The 17677-nt window shown below is 44.7% G+C and overlaps 1 long non-coding RNA gene and 1 pseudogene across 2 annotated transcripts; one reads left to right on the forward strand and one right to left on the reverse strand.

The window, feature by feature from the left end:
• Positions 1–3126: 3126 nt before the first annotated feature.
• LOC139359808 (uncharacterized) lies at positions 3127–17483 on the reverse strand. Of its 2 annotated transcripts, XR_011616254.1 has the most exons (4): positions 17107–17483; positions 14941–15159; positions 12040–12173; positions 3127–4022 (listed from the first exon to the last, which is right to left on the reverse strand). It is a non-coding gene; the product is annotated as an uncharacterized lncRNA (long non-coding RNA). The 2 variants fall into 2 exon arrangements; XR_011616253.1 differs by lacking the exon at positions 14941–15159.
• Positions 7240–8626, forward strand: LOC105467930 (putative olfactory receptor 1F2; annotated as a pseudogene).
• Positions 17484–17677: the final 194 nt, after the last annotated feature.

Raw genomic sequence — 17677 nt, forward strand, 5'->3', positions numbered from 1 at the left:
TCGGGCACTGGCTCGCTTGTAGCCCAGGTGGTGCAGAGGTGAAGCGAGGTTGAACCAAGGGAACCGGCTAGGAGCACCCTCATTGGCTGCCTGACTTAGGGGGCGGGGTCAACTGGAGCCAGGTCTTTGACATCAGGGAAACAAATCGACATTTGGTCTTCCCTCCATCCAGACCAACTGCCCCTGGCTCTGTTCTCAAGTCAGCTCCCACCCACACCTTCAAGAACCAAGTCAATGCCACCACCTCCTCCATGAAGCCTCTGGATTCCCTCTTCCGGCTGTCAGAGCTCTGTTTTTCTTTGGTTTATCATTCCCTCTTCACAAGGGCTTTCCACAGACTAGGAGACCTACAGACCTGAATACACACACGACTCACTTTGTATCTCGGTGTCCAGCACTGCTTCTAGACTAAAGGTGATCGTCAATTTTAATTGAAAGGAAAAAATATAGGTGAATGCATATTGCCATACATTTTAATTTGGAGAAAGTTACTTGACAATAAGAAAGAAATAGCAGAGTGAAATGTGAGTACTACAGCAAGTAACAAGCATTTCAGATGAGACTTGGGCCCTGGCCCGCTTGTAGCCCAGGTGGTGCGGAGGTGAAGAGATGCTGAACCGTGGGAACTGGCCAGGAGCACCCTGATTGGCTGCCTGACTTAGGGGGCGGGGTCAAATAACAAAAAATCATTTTGTTAGTTGAAAGCTAGTGTCTACCTATGCACTATGGTACACCAAAAATCATAAAGAAGAACATTAAAGTAACCTGTATCCTTGCAGCTCAAAGGTAATCACAGTTAGGCACTTGGAATATTGTTTTACAAAAGTTGGCTGCAATCGATTGCATATAATTTTGAGTTCTGATTTTCCACTTCCTACTTCCCATGTCAGTGGAGGTCTTAGAAATGTGACTTTTTTTGTTTTTGTTTTTGTTTTTGAGACAGAATCTCACTCTGTCACCAGGCTGGAGTGCAGTGGTGCGACCTTGACTCACCGTAACCTCCGCCTCCTAGATTCAAGCAATTCTCCTGCCTCAGCCTCCTGAGTAGCTGGGACTACAGGAACACACCACCACGCTCAGCTACTTTTTGTATTTTTAGTAGAGATGGGATTTCACCACGTTGGCCAGGATTGTCTCGATCTCCTGACCTCGTGATCCACTCGCCTTGGCCTCCCAAAGTGCTGGTATTACAGGCATGAGCCACCATGCTTGACTCAGAAATGTGATTTTAATGGCTGCATAATATTTCATCACAGGGACGTGATATAATTCACCCATTCCCCAACTCTGAACAATTTCAAGTGTTTCTGTACTATAACAAACACTGCTGCACACTTCCTTCTGTGTGAATCGTTGTTTGTATTTATTATTGCCACAGGTAGCCTGAGTGATCTATTTCTCCAGCTTGAAGTAAAAATTAATGTCACTTTTCCTGTGTTATTCATTATTTCTGCCTAACCATACCCTGCCATTACTACCAGCATCTCCCTGTGGGTGTCAAAAAGCACCCCAGAAGTTCACTCAAAGGAGTCAGTCAGGTGGAGAGAGGGAGAGAATGCGGAGCTGAAAGCATCCACTGGCACGATCCTGTGAGTTGCTGGTACACAGTGTAGTCCCTGCCCTTCGATGTCTGAACAGCTGGAAGCCTGTGTGCTGCAATATAGATGCCTGTGCCCCATCCCTTTGGGGGTCACACTGGGACCCACCTAAGTTCAGATCACAGTTATCTGTGTTCAAACTCATGTTATTCTCCATTAAAATCTGACTCTGGGCCGGGCGTGGTGGCTCACACCTGTAATCTCAACACTTTTAAAGTTCAAGGAGGGAGGATCATTTGAGCCCAGGAGCTTGAGACCAGCCTGGGCAATATAGTGAGACTCCATCTCTACAAAAAATTAAAAAATTAACTGGGCATGGTGGCTCATACCTGTAGTCCCAGCTACTTGGGAGGCTGAGGTGGGAGGATCACTTGAGCCCAGGAGATTGAGGCTGCAGTGAGCTGTGATGGCACCACTGCACTCCAGCCTGGGGAATAAAGCAAGAGCCTGTCTCAAAAAAAAAAAAAAATCTGCCTCCAGATATATACCCACTCCCTGGCCCTGGGGCTTCCAGTCCCACTGTCAAACCAAGTTTCCCCAGGAACACCCAGAGCAGATCCAGGCTTATTCCTTTGAGATTCCCTTTGGGTCCCTGGGATCTTTTTATGTGCAATTGACTTCAATCTATTTTTTTCCTCATGATATAGCTGTAGCTATAAAATATAATTCAAATAGGTCTATACGAAGATTATAATATTTGAATTCTGTTTCTTATTAATTTATTTGATTTGTGAAGTCTAATAATTAACATTTCAATTCTTTTCTTTCTATATGTTAATAGCTTTTACTTTTTTTTTTATTTACAGGATGATTGCAGTAAGCTTTTACTTTTTTTTTTTTTTAACATCTTTTTTTTTTTTTTTTTTTGAGATGAAGTCTCACTCTGTTGCCTAGGCTGGAATGCAGTGGCATGATCTCGGTTCACTGCAACCTCTGCCTCCTGGGTTCAAGTGATTTTCCTGCCTCAGCCTCTTGAGTGGCTGGGATTACAGACATCCACCACCATGCCTGGCTAATTTTTGTATTTATAATAGAAATGGGGTTTCACCATGTTGGCCAGGCTGGTCTTGAACTCCTGACCTCAAGTGATCTGCCTACCTCAGCCTCCCAAAGTTCTGGGATTACAGGCATGAGCTACCATGCGGAGCCAGCTTTACTTTTTGATTTGATGTTTGGTTATGGAGGTGATGTGGTTTGGTTGTTTGTCTCCACCAAATCTCATGTTGAAATGTGATTCCCAGGCCGGGCGCGGAGGCTCAAGCCTGTAATCCCAGCACTTTGGGAGGCCGAGACGGGCGGATCACGAGGTCAGGAGATCGAGACCATCCTGGCTAACACCGTGAAACCCCGTCTCTACTAAAAATACAAAAAACTAGCCGGGCGAGGTGGCGGGCGCCTGTAGTCCCAGCTACTCTGGAGGCTGAGGCAGGAGAACGGCGTAAACCCGGGAGGCGGAGCTTGCAGTGAGCTGAGATCCGGCCACAGCACTCCAGCCTGGGTGACAGAGTGAGACTCCGTCTCAAAAAAAAAAAAAAAAAGAAATGTGATTCCCAGTGTTGGAGGTGGCACCTGGCAGGAGGTGTTTAGGTCATGGGGGTGGGTCCCTCATGAATGGCTTGGTTCCCCCCACATGGTAATAAGTTATCATGAGCTCTGATTGTTAGAACCTGGGAGCTTCCCCTTCTCCCTCTTGTTTCTTCTCTCTTCAGGTGACACACCTGTTCCCACTTCACCTTCTGCCATGATTGGAAACTTCCTGAGGCCTCACCAGAAGTAGATGCCCACACCATGCTTCTTGTACAGCCTGCAGAACCATGACCCAAATAAACCTCTTCTCTTTATCAATTACCCAGTGTCGGGTATTCCTTTATAGTAGCGAAAATGGACTAATACAGAAAGCCTGGAGGTTGGTGAATGTTATCCATTGATTATGAATTATATTAAATACCTTCTAGTAACAGAATGATCTTTGTCCTCTTCAATTCTTGTTTCTGCTTAAACTGTACTTTGGTTAATATTAATATTACTCATTCTACTTTCTTGTGTTTGCTCATTCTCTCAGACGTTCTGAAACAGTTTACTTGGATGAAGGGCTCCTTCCCTCTGTATCAAGATCTTCCTTTTCAAAGCTTTCAGCATGTGAGAAAAAATTAGGCCGGGCATGGTGGCTCACGCCTGTAATCCCAGCCCTTGGGGAGGCCAAGGAAGTCAGATCACCTGAAGTCAGGAGTTTGAGACCAGACGGACCAACATGGTGAAACTGCATCTCTAGTAAAAATACAAAAAAGCTGGGCATAGTGGCGGGTTCTTGTGATACCAGCTACTCAGGAGGTTGAGGTGAGAGGATCCCTTGAGCCTGGGAAGTGGAAGTTGCAGTGAGTGGAGATCGTGTTACTGCACTACTGCCTGGGCGACAGTAAGACTCTGTCTCAAAAAAAAAAAAAAAAAAGATTCTGTTTTTCAATTTGTCTTTTGTCTATCTTACACACTTTTGTCTCTGCTATTCCATGTATATTTTTATCTACTAATTTTCACCTTTGAATGTCCCTCTTTTGAAGATGGGTGAGTGGGGCTTTCGGTTTTGTAAGTGATACTTGCATTATGTTAGGATCCATCCTAAGATTTTCAGAAGGGTGTGTTTTGGGGAAGAGGTGTACATATTAATATTGCAAGCCAGAGGATGACTCTAGTGGACATTTGTTAGACTTTGTGGCTTCCCAGCATCTGGGCCCACTTCCAAACTTTGTAGAGTCCCCTAATTTATGGATGTTGTTGGGAAGACAGCTCACCTCCCACTATAGAAATAAGTACACCAGGCCAGGCGCGGTGGCTCAAGCCTGTAATCCCAGCACTTTGGGAGGCCGAGATGGGTGGATCACGAGGTCAGGAGATCGAGACCATCCTGGCGAACACGGTGAAACCCCGTCTCTACTAAAAAATACAAAAAAAAAACTAGCCGGGCGAGATGGCGGGCGCCTGTAATCCCAGTTACTTGGGAGGCTGAGGCAGGAGAATGGCGTAAACCCCGGAGGCGGAGCTTGCAGTGAGCTGAGATCCGGCCACTGCACTCCAGCCCGGGCGACAGAGCGAGACTCCGTCTCAAAAAAAAAAAAAAAAAAAAAAAGAAATAAGTACACCAGAAACTTGCTTCTGAGTGTCTCTTTCAGCTAGAATGAGAACAAGTGACAGGCTCTCTGCCCATCAGATATACCTGCCCTGCATTTGATACAGAGAAGGGGAGACCAGGAGGAACTTGCTCTGGCAGTGGCAGCCATTGTAGGGACCTGGATTCCTGGAGTGTGACAACAGTAATGCTAGGGGTAGTAGCGAATGTCTGTGAGAAGAACATCAGAAATGCAATCTGCAGCATCTAGTGCTTGGTGGCAGCAGCACTGGTGTCCTCACTAGCTGGCTTGGAGTCATGATTTGGGGCACTGTTAACAGATGCATTTTTTAATTGTTGTTGTTTCGTTTTTGTTTTTGTAGAAATGGGGTCTCACTATGTTGTCTAGGATGATATTAAACTCCTGGCCTCAAGCAATCCTCCTGTCTTTGCCTCCCAAAGTGCTGGGACTTCAGGCATGAGACACCACGCTCAGTCATAAGACTGGTTTTTTAGTTCTCCTGAGAAAAGAGTCAACAAAATATATTGCTAAAGGGTGGGTAGGGTGGGTGGGAAGGTAAGATTTTAAATTCTAAGGAATTGGCACACGTAATTGTGGAGGCTTGGCAAGTTCAAAATATGTAAGGTGGACCAGAAGGCTGTAGACCTAGCAAAGAGCTGGTGTTGCAGGTCGAGGCCAAAGGCAGTCGGCTGATTTTTTCTATTGTGGCCTTCAACTGATTAGATAAGGCCCCCCCACACTATGGAGGCTAATCTGCTGTACTCAAATTCTATTGATTTAAATGTTAATCTCATCTTAAAAATACTCTCCAAAAAGAAAAATAAGAGAGAAAGAGAGAAAGCGAGAGGGAGAAAGAAAGAAAGAAAAAAAGAAAGAAAGAAAGAAAGAAAGAAAGAAAGAAAGAAAGAAAGAGAGAGAGAGAGAGAGAGAGAAGAAAGAAAGAAAGAAAGAAAGAAAGAAAGAAAGAAAGAAAAAAGAAAAGAAAAGAAAAAAGAAAAGAAAGGGGGCGAGGCGCAGTGGCTCACGCCTATAATCCCAGCACTTTGGGAGGCCGAGGCAGGTGGATCACGAGGTCAAGAGATCGAGACCATCCTGGCCAAAATGGTGAAACCCTGTTTCTACTAAAAATACAAAAAATTAGCTGGTCATGGTGGCGTGCGCCTATCGTCCCAGCTACTTGAGAGGCTGAGGCAGCAAAATCGCTTGAACCTGGGAGGTGAAGGTTGCAGTGAGCCGAGATTGCGCCACTGCACTCCAGCCTAGTGACAGAGAGAGACTCCATCTAAAAAAAAGAAAGAAAGAAGAAAGAAAAAAGAAAGAAAGAAAGGAGGGAAGGAAGGAAGGAAGGAAGGAAGGAAGGAAGGAAGGAAGAGAGAAAGAAAGAGAGAGAGGTTGGGTGGGTAACTCACACCTGTAATTCCAGCACTTTGGGAGGCTGAGGCAGGTGGATCACGAGGTCAAGAGACCGAGACCATTCTGGCCAACAAGGTGAAACCCTGTCTCAGCTAAAAATACAAAAATTAGCTGGGCATGGTGGCGTGTGCCTGTAGTCCCAGCTACTTGGGAGGTTGAGGCAGTAGAATCTCTTGAACCCAGGAGGCGGAGGTTTTAGTGAGTCAAGATCGAACCACTGAACTCTAGCCTGATGACAGAGTGAAACTCTGTCTCAAAAAAAAAAAACAACAATGGGACAGGGAGAAGGTGATTGGATTTATACATTCTAGCCAAGCACGTAGTGATGGCTTTGCTCAATCCTGATTCTAAATACTCTGGTTCAGCCAGCTATGGTGAAGGGGAGGTGGTATAAACATGACTCCTGGGGCCCCACCACACTGTGCCTATGCAGATTAGGGAGCTCTAGCCCAAGAAAAGGGTAAACCATGTGAGTTGGAGGGACATCCCAAAATATATCCATCCTAGGGGTCTAGAGCTCATAAATCACAGCATCCTGGGTTCTCCTGGAGAAAACCTCCCTTAGAATCAGACTACCCTTCATCTCAAACATTTTCTTTTTCCTTTTTTTTTTTTTTTTGAGACAGAGTCTTGCTTTATTGCCCAGGCTGGAGTGCAGTAGCATGATCTCGGTTCACTGCAACATCCACCTCCTGGGTTCAAGCAATTATTGTGCCTCACGCTCCCAAGTAGGTGGGACTACAGGCACATGCCACCATGCCTGGCTAATTTTTGTATTTTTAGTAGAGACAGGGTTTCACTGTGTTGGCCAGGCTGGTCTTGAACTCCTGACCTTAGGTGATCTGCCCACCTTGGCTTCCCAAAGTATTGGGTTATAGGCTTAAGCCACCGTGCCTGGCCCCAAATATTTTCATGAATTAAGCCCATATCAGTAATGTGCTTTTAACATTTCCTCCTGTAAAATGGAAAACATGAAGCATCGCTAATCTCTGAAGATGACCAGGCAGAGGAAAGCAAGGGCTGCACAGAAAACAAGGGACAGCCCCATATCTCAACAGAGGCAGTGATACTGCAAAGGATTTCATGACAGAATTTCCACATCTATGGGCACAAGACCAGATCACAAGGTGAGGAGGTTTGTGGTTCCAAGGAATTTTGTCTGTGATTTATCTCTATCAGGATGGCTTCATTTCTAATTATCTTCAAGTTTTGATCCAAGAGTTTTATCTAAACCTTAGTTAATATTGTATGTCATCATTGTTTGGTCCAAAGGGGCCAAAATTAGGTAGGACAATTATGTTCTTCTTGTCCCTAATGAGGCTCTCAGGGAATCTGGTCCCAGTGGCCAAAGGAGGTTCCTGCAAATGCCTGCTCTGTGATTGCCCGAAACAGTTACTTACACAGAGGACTAAGGCCGTGAGCCCCTATTCCTCACACACTCGGGACCCGCCTGTGTTTCCAAGACATTCCAACTCCCACAATAAGTAGAAGCATTGACCAGTTATGTAGAAGTGAGGAACAACTGATAGTGACAGCACCAACCTTCTCCAGGTAAGGTCGCAGAGGTGAAAAATTAAATATGTGTTGGCTCAGATGTGAAGTTCTTTTAGGAATCTTCTTTTCTACATCATCCAGATACAGGAAGTAAATAGTACAGTACAGAGAAATAAAGTATAGGAGTCCTGAATCCATCAGTTGTCACTTGAGATTAACCCAGTAATCATCAGTCGTTCCTCCAGTCTCTTTATGACCTGCTAACTAGTTGGGTGGAGAACACATACTCGGGACTCAAACCATCTCCTTCTCTGGCTGCCTCACGCACATGTATTTTATCAGTGAGCTTGCTGACATGGACAATTTCCTCCTGGCTGTGATGGCCTATGACCACTTTGTCGCTGTGTGCCACCCCTTATATTACACAGCAAAGATGACCCATCAGCTTTGTGCCCTGCTGGTCACTGGATCACAGGTGGTTAACAGCTTGAATGCTCTGCTGCACACCCTGCTGATGGCTCGACTCTCATTCTGTGCAGACAACACCATCCCTCACGTCTTCCGTGACGTGACTCCCCTCCTGAAACTCTCCTCTTCAGACACACACCTCAATGAGGTGATGATTCTTACTGAGGCTGCCCTAGTCACGATCACCCCATATAGGCTTCCTATATGCACATCGCCTGTGCCATCCTGAGGGTCCCATCCACGAAGGGAAGATGGAAAGCCTTCTCCACCTGTGGCTCCCACCTGGCTGTGGTTCTCCTCTTCTATGGCACCATCATATCTCTGTATTTCAGCCCTTCATCCTCCCACTCAGCTCAGAGAGATATAGCAGCTGCTGTGACGTTCACAGTAGTGAGTCCCATGCTGAACCCTTTTATCTACAGTTTGAGGAACAAGGACATAAAATGGGCTCTTGGCAAAGTGGTTGGCAGGAAGACATGCTCTTACAGATGGATGTCCTGTGGAATTATCTGTCATTTCCAGGCATAGCAGTCTTTGCCAACTCATTGAAATGTAGCAGTCTATCTGTCAAAGTGTCTTCAAGGAACTTAGAATAAATACATCCAGTAGATACTTATCAATGAACTCTGACTTAACTACAACCCTGCTCTCTTAAGTAGGTAATACATTTGTTTCTAATTATGATATTTAAAATACTTTTACATAAAAGTCAAACTATTCCTTTCCAAGTAATCATTTTGAAAGGCTATATGTTGGCCAGGCATGGTGGCTCACACCTGTAATCCCAACACTTTTGGAGACAGCGACAGGCAGATCACCTGAGGTCAGGAGTTTGAGACCAGAATGGCCAACATGGTAAAACCCCATCTGTACTAAAAATACAAAACTTAGCCAGGCGTGGTAGTGGGTGCCTGTAATCCCAGCTGCTTGGGAGGCTGAGGCAGGAGAATCACTTGAACTCGGGAGGTGGAGGTTGCAGTGAGCCGAGATCCGCCATTGCACTCCAGACAGAGCAAGACTCCATCTCCAAAAAAAAAAAAAAAAGGCTATATGTTACAAATATTTTTGCACTTTCCTGTTGTAAATGCTATTAGGCTCTACAGCACTGGTTTTCAATCATAGCTGCATTTTAGTATCATGTGGGGCACTTTGAAAATATACACAGCACATCCTCCAACAACGTTTTGTTCAATGATTTTCTCTTTTTCTTTTTTTTTTTGAGACGGAGTCTCGCTCTGTCGCCCAGGCTGGAGTGCAGTGGCCGGATCTCAGCTCACTGCAAGCTGCGCCTCCCGGGTTCACGCCATTCTCCTACCTCAGCCTCCGGAGTAGCTGGGACTACAGGCGCCCGCCAACTCGCCCGGCTAGTTTTTTTTTTTTTTTTTTTTTTTTTGTATTTTTTAGTAGAGACGGGGTTTCACCGTGTTAGCCAGGATGGTCTCGATCTCCTGACCTTGTGATCCGCCCGTCTTGGCCTCCCAAAGTGCTGGGATTACAGGCTTGAGCCACCGCGCCCGGCCTCTTTTTATTTCAATAGTTTTTGGGAGGCAGGTCGTTTTGTGACACGGATAAGTTCTTCAGTGGCGATTTCTGAGACTTTGGTGCACCCATCACCTTAGCCGTGTACACAGCTAATATGTAGTCTTTTATCCCTCACCCCCATCCCGCCCTTCCTCCTGAGTCCCCCAGATCCAATACGCCTTTGCGTCCTGATAGCTTAGCTTGCGTCGTTTGTAGTTTCGTATAAATTTTAGGTTTGTTTTTCTGTTTCTGTAAAGAATGTCATTGGTATTTCGATAGGGATTGTAGGGAATCTGTAGATTGCTTTAAGTAGTATAGACAATTTAACAATATTGGTTCTTCCAATCCATGAAGATAGAATATCTTTCAATTTTTGTGTGCCTTCTTCTATTTCTTTGATCAACATTTGATAGTTTTTAATTGTAGAGCTCTTTCACTTCTTTAATTAATTTAATTCCTGGGTAGTTAATTTTATTTGTAGTTATTGTAAATGGAATTACGTTCTTGATTTCTTTTTCAGATTGTTCGCTGTTGGCATAGAGAAATGATACGGATTTTTGTGTGATTTTGTATCCTACAACTTTACTGAATTTGTCTATCAGTTCTAATAATTTTTTTGGTGAGGTCTTTAGGTTTTTCCAAATATAAGGTCATATCATCTGCAAACAAGGATAATTTGACTTCTTCCTTTCCAATTTGGATGCCCTCTATTTCTTTCTCTTCTCTGATCACTCCAGCTAGGACTTCCAGTACTATGTTGAATAACTATGGTGAAAGTGGGCACAGGTTCCAGATCTTAGAGGAAAGGCTTTTAGTCTTTCCTCATTCAGCATAATAAAAGCTGTGGGTCTAACAGCCCTTTGGAGCTGAAAGTCACCCTGCTCTGGATCTCCTTTCAGATTGCTCGTTATGAAGAGTGAGCCTAGAAACCCTGCCTAAGGAAATCCGAGGTTCAATCTGGGTAAAGCCAATAGAGGTGAAAAATGGAGTCGCTAGAAGTTCTCTGTGGGCAAAAATGTTGTGCTGGGAAGGCTGAGGCTGTTCCTTTTGGCCATAATTCACACTCCTGGGCCTCACATGGATTCCGAAGAATACTTCATAATTTTCAGTGTCTCCTCCTCTAATTTGACTGCCTTACTTTATGGGGTTATATTTAACATAATGTGTGTCTTCGATTTCAAAGAAATAAATTTGCTATTCATTCTGTCCAGGATGCCTCACCTGTCTTCTTTCTGAGTAGCAAACTCTACGTAAATCTTCCAGATCCAAGTTAACGTCTCCTGCTCTCTGAAGCCTTTACTAATTCCCGTAGGCTGAGACAGCCATATCTTCTCCTGGGTTCCCTCAGAACACTCTTATTTGAATTATTGTACATGCAAGACCACCCAGTTCGTTTATTGCTGCTGCTTCTCCTAACTTCTGCTTCATCCTCAAAGCCCTCTACCGATGTGAGATGCATAGGACTCAGACATACACTGTGCCCCTCAGATACAAAGCTTGGCTCCTGACAGAGATTACTTATGCAACCCACTTTTTTTTTTTTTTTTTTTTTTTTTTTTTAAGAAAGAATCTCGTTCTCTAGCTCAGGCTGAAGTGCAGTGGTGCAATCTCAGCTAACTGCAACCTCCGCCTCCCAGATTCAAGCGATTCTCCTACCTCAGCCTCCTGAATAGCTGGGATTATGGGTGCCCGCCATCACACCCCACTAATTTTTTATATTTTTAGTACAGATGGGGTTTCACCATACTGGCCAGGCTGGTTTTGAACCCCTGACCTCAAGTGATCCGCCCACACTGGCTTCCCAAAGTGCTGGGATTACAGGTGTGAGCCACCACGTCCCGCAGCAACCCACTTATACTGAATGTGAATGAATGAACATCATCTTAACTTTCAATTTGACATCTTTAATCAGGCTAGAGGCTTAAAAATTATATTTTGGGAAAAACAATATAATATTTACATTCTAGAAAAGATTTCAAAAAATATAAGACAGAAAATTAAAGTAACATATTGAAACATTGTTAAAAATACTTTGGTAAAAATATTTTGGTTGAAAACAATTTCAACCAGAGTTGATTTCAGGTTATGTATACCATTTTGCATCCTGATTTTTCCACTTACCATTTCCCATGTTGTCAAATACCTTCAATTTTGATGTTTACAGTTGTGTGACATTTCATGATATGGATGTATTGTAATTTATTTGGCTTAATGCCCACCAACTTTGAGCAGATTCAATTCCCTTACACATGTAAATTACATTGCAGTGGACATCAGGCCCACACAACTTTGTTTGCATTCATTAACATTTCCACAGATAACCAGTAACATTTCAACCACAAGGGCAAGTATTGGGTCATATTCCCTTATCTAGTTATTTCCACCCAATTCCACTGGCCTTTATTATCAGAGAGTCTCACCTCTCCTGTCGTTGGCAAAGGATCCCAAAGCTCACTCATCCAATGGAGTCGGCCATGCCCAAGGTTCATGAATGCCACGTATTCACTTGAGGACTGTGCACATAGTACTTTTGCCCTTTTTAATCTTTTCTTTGCTTAAATTTGAGAGGAGAAAAGAAAACGATAAAGAACTGTCAATTCTACATAGGCACACAATCAAGATGAAATTACCTCCTTCACAAATGTCTTCATTTTAAAACTTTAAAAATTGAAGTATTCCAATATGCTTGAATGTGTTTGTAACTCACTTTTATTATTTAACATTTGCTGCTCAATTTTCCCTTCAGGGCTCTGGTTGCCTTTGCTGTCAGCAACCAAACTTCTTGCTGTCAGCTCGTTCTGGGATGGCTTCAGAGGCAGAGAGGGGACTCTCTGGAGATCATACCACTCCCAGGTAGACAACATTCAGTGACTGATCCCTGGGAGGTATAAAAGCCCTGACATTTCTGCCCAGCCCAATACAACTCTGATGGCCCACTCATCTCCAGAGCTGTTCATGGCTGCCTCTGGGTTTCACTTTCTTCACTGCCCAATCCCCTTCTGACTCCTACCTCCCACCCAAAGGCATTGATGGTCAGTAAATATCTCTACCCCAAGTTCCGCCTTAGCATGTGCTTCTGGAGAACCCAATGTGAGACAACGTTTTAATAACAGTAACAACAGCATGACAACAGTGAACAAGAACAGCTATGATGAAGGGCAGGCGAGCTCCAAAGTGGGGCATAGCCTGCGAGGGTTCTTGGCTTTGCCCAGGAAAGAATCCAAGGGCAAGCCAGAGGTAGAAGAAAACAGCTTTATTGAAGAAGCAGTGCTACAACTCCCTGACTGCTCCTGCAGAGTGGGGCTACCCCTGAGGCAGAGAGCAGCAGCTTAGGGAGGTTTTGCAGTCACATTTGTACCCACTTTTAATTGCATGTAGATTAAGGGGTGGCTTATGCAGAAATTTCTAGGGAAGGGATAGTAACTTTTGGGTCATTGGGTTATTGCCATGGGAAGAGGCGGTAACTCTGGGATGTTGCCATGGCAATGGTAAATTGACATGGCACATTGGTAGGCATGTCTGATTGAAAGCTGCCTCTGCAGGGACCCTGTTTTAGCTGGTACTCAATCTGGTACAGTGTACAAGACCCATCTCTAGAGTCAAGTCCCGCCTCCTACCTCAGCTACACCATGTTGCCTTACCAGAGATTAAAAGCCAGGGGCTAATCCATTTGCCGTATTACTAACCATTCTTTGAAAACATCACTGCGTATTTTATTTGAAGAGATAATTTTGCAAGATACAGTGAAGCTATCCAGTCATTTCACCTGATTTCTCTGTGTGATTCGCATTGTTACTATTACTTTCTTTTTAAAACTTATGATGCCATCAGTTTCTTAAACACCATTTTCTGCTTGTTTCTTATTTCCTTGCCCACCCCCCACTTTTTTTTTTTGAGACAGAGTCTCACTCTGTCGCCCAGGGTGGAGTGCAATGTCACCATCTCAGCTCACTGCAACCTCTGCTTCTCGGGTTCAAGTGATTCTCCTGCCTCAGCCTCCCAAATAGATGGGATTACCGGCACCCACCACCATGCCTGGCTAATTTTTGTATTTTTAGTAGAGATGGGGTTTCACCATGTTGGCCAGGCTGGTCTTGAACTCCTGACCTCAGGTGATCCACCTGCCTCGGCCTCCCAAAGTGCTGGGATTACAGCCATGAGCCACCACGGCCAGCTGCCCCACTGGTTTTGTCACCTTCTCCTCTTCCATCATCCCCTATGTTCCTCCTGGGCTTAATCCTTGGACTTCTTTCTCACTCTATATTCTTCCCCTGGCCAATTACATCCACTTTCGTTTCTATAACTGAACCTGTATATACTGGTGACTTCTCAATCTGTATCTGCCAGACCTCCATTTGGCCTGTAGACCCATGATGTCCAGCTCTTGGGCTCCTCCAACTGAATGTCTTATATGACTTCACACTTAACATTTCTTAAATGGAACCCAGTATCTCCCCACTGCTACCATCAACACCACGACCCACACTAACATGCACAGACACACCATATACTTCTTTTCTGCCTACACTGCCTATCTCAATTAATGGTACCACCATGTGGCCATCCTCTTACCCCCTCCCTTATCCCACATATTCAAACAGTCACTAATTACTCTGTATGCTACCTCCTTAACATCCTTCAAAATTATTTCTTACTGTAGTGGGTAGAATTTTATCCTCCCAAAATATATGTTCAAGTCCTAACTCCTAGTACCTATGAATGTCACCATATTTGGAATAGAGTCTTAGCAGATGTAATCAAGATGAGGTTATGCAGGATATGGTAGGCCTTACCCCAGTGACTGGTATTCCTATAAGAAGAGGGAAATGGCCAGGTTCAGTGGCTCACGCCTATAATCCAGGCACTTAGGGAGGCTGAGGCATGTGGATCAGGAGTTCGAGGTCAGGAGTTCGAGGCCAGCATGACCTACATGGTGAAATCCTGTCTCTACTAAAAAGACAAAAAATTAGCCAGGCGTGGTGGCGCACGCCTGTAATCCCAGCTACTTGAGAGGCTGAGACAGAATTGCTTGAACCCTGGAGGCAGAGGTTGCAGTGAGTCAAGATAATGCCATTGCGCTCCAGCCTGAGCAACAAGAGTGAAACTACATCTCAGAAAAAAAAAAAAAAAAAGAGAAAGAGAGAAATTTGAACACATAGAACCCCATGCAAAGACACAGAAGACACTCAGGGATAATGCCATGTGAAGATGATGGCAGAAACTGAAATGATGCATCTGCAAGACATGGAAAACCAAGAGTTGCTGACTGCCAAAAGAAGCTAGAAGAGAGGCATGGAACAGAAGAAATAAATGCTGCCGACCTCTTGATTTTGGATTTCAAGCCTCCAGAACAATGAGATAATACATTTCTGTTGTTTTTAAAATCTAGTTTGTGGTACTTCATTACAGTGGCCATAGGAATACATCATCCTAATAGAATTGTTTGCCTTATCCTTCTCAATGCCTTGTACAGCCTTCGGCTGCTGTTGTTTGCATTCCTCTTAGGTCTTCTGCCATGAGCTTATAAAGCCTTTGGAAGCCTTAAAAGAAAGATCAGATCATTATTCACATTTGCGCATGTAAGTGCTACGCACTGGGTTTGGTTCAAGTAAAGTGTATAATGTTTCACGAATAATGAACAAATAGAAGGAATCAGTACCCCGAGGATTTTTTTGTGTGTCTTTCTCCTTGTCTTCTCCCTATCTTGAAACTAAGCTGTATGCATGAGTGCAGGGGCCCAGTTTTATCACCTTGTTCCTGGGATGTTCTAGTTGCTATACGACTATTGTTTGCCTAAATAAATGACTACATGAAAACGAATATGATGTGGAAGTCACTAGAGAGAAAGATGAAAAGCTTCCTAAAGGAGATGATGGGCTTGGCTCAGTTCTCCCCCACCCACCTTGTACCAAAGTTGCCCAAGCCATATTAAAGCCTGAAGTGAAAGGAAAAATACATACCATCATACACACATTTTTATGTATTTTTTTAAACAATTAGTTTTTCCAGAACACTTAAAAGAGTTAAAAAAAAAAATGGAAAAAACGATTGGATGAGGTGGCTTATGCCTGTAATCCCAGCACTTGGGGGCCCGAAGTGGGAGAATTGCTTGAACCCAGAAGTTCAAGACCAGTATGGGCAACATAAAATTTAAAAAGATAAAAAAATTGAAAAACCGAAAAAGTAGCTACATTAAAACTCAAACTACTGGGCCAGGTGCGGTGGCTCACGTCTGTAATCTCAGCACTTTGGGAGGCTGAGGTGGGGCGGATCACGAGGTCAGGAGATCGAGACCATCCTGGCTGACATGGTGAAACCCTGTCTCTACTAAAAATCCAAAAAATTAGCCGGGTGTGGTGGCAGGCACCTGTAGTGCCAGCTACTTGGGAGGCTGAGGCAGGAGAATGGCGTGAACCCGGGAGGCGGAGCTTTCAGTGAGCTCAGATCGCGCCACTGCACTCCAGCTTGGGTGGCAGAGCGCGATTCCGTCAAAAAAAAAAAAAAAAAAAACCAACTCAAACTATTTTAAGCTTCACTGATTTGTACCCAGACAGGATCTTGTTTTTTTCACTCAGGCTGGAGTGCAGTGGTGCAATCATGGCTCACTGCAGTCTCAACCTCTCCAGCTCAAGCCATCCTCCCGTTTCAGCTTCCCAAGTAGCTGGGAATAAAGGTGTGCCAGCACAGCCAGCTTTTTTTTTTTTTTTTTTTTTTTTTTTTTTTTTAAATAGAGACAGGGGGCCGGGCGCGGTGGCTCAAGCCTGTAATCCCAGCACTTTGGGAGGCCGAGACGGGCGGATCACGAGGTCAGGAGATCGAGACCATCCTGGCTAATATGGTGAAACCCCGTCTCTACTAAAAAATACAAAAAACTAGCCGGGCGAAGTGGCGGGTGCCTGTAGTCCCAGCTACTCGGGAGGCTGAGGCAGGAGAATGGCGTGAACCCGGCAGGCGGAGCTTGCAGTGAGCTGAGATCCGGCCACTGCACTCCAGCCTGGGTGACAGAGCAAGACTCCGTCTCAAAAAAAAAAAAAAAAAAAATAGAGACAGGGTCTCGCTATGTTGGCCGGGCTGGTCTCGAATTTGTGGGCTCAAGCTATCCTCCTGTCTCAGCCTCCAAAAGTGCTGAGATTACAGGCGTGAGCCACCACGCCCGGCCTCAAACCAAAATATTTTAAAATACGGTCGCAGCTTTATAAGGAGGATACCCTCTGAGAAATGTGTTGCTCTTGGGCTGCAAACCCGAAGAGAGTGTTACTGTACCAGTCCGTGTAGGCAACTGCGACACAAACATTTGCGTATCTAAACATATGTAAACACAGAAAAGGTGGAGTGAAATTGCGGTATTATAATCTTAGAGAACCATAGTCGTATATGCGGTTTGTTGTTGACCGAAACATCATTTGGGGGCCCACGACTATATTACATTCCCAGCGCCAGTGGTAGCAAACATCAACAGTATTTTCAAAATCTAATTATTTGCTTACCTTGGTTTCAACTGAAAGAATTGCCAGAGTATTTGACAATGTCTTTTGACCAAATGAAGAGCTAAAATATAGCTTGTATCTTACTGGTCTTTGCATTAAGTTTGCTTTTTAAAAATATCGCATTAAAATATTATTTATCTTCATTACTAAATTTTTTTGGCCCCAATAAGTTTTGCGCGTGCTTCAGTTTTGCCTGCGCGAAATGGGGAGTCTCCCGGAAGCAAACGACCTCTCCCAGCAAGTGACCAGCCCCCGGCTAGTCCACCACGCGCAGGCGCAGGGCGGCAGGGACGAACCCGGAAATCCCTCCCTGAGAAAGCGCCGCACAAGCCCTCGAACGGGACCAATCCGAGGCTGCGTCGTCCAGCCCTCCTTGCTCCGCCCCCTGCAGGTTTTTCTTTGCTTATCCAATAATAGAGGACTATTTTCTCCGCTGGCGCCCTCCTGTCCAATTACATCGAAGGGGGCGGGGCCTAAGCTCGGCGCCGTCTATGTAAAGAAGTGCGGCGCCATATTTCGCCTGGAGTACTGCCGCCAGGAGTCAGCCGCTTGGGCCAGGGTTGTGCGTTGG

This window comes from Macaca nemestrina, chromosome 18, assembly GCF_043159975.1.
Source record: "Macaca nemestrina isolate mMacNem1 chromosome 18, mMacNem.hap1, whole genome shotgun sequence".
In the NCBI taxonomy this organism is placed as follows: domain Eukaryota; kingdom Metazoa; phylum Chordata; class Mammalia; order Primates; family Cercopithecidae; genus Macaca; species Macaca nemestrina.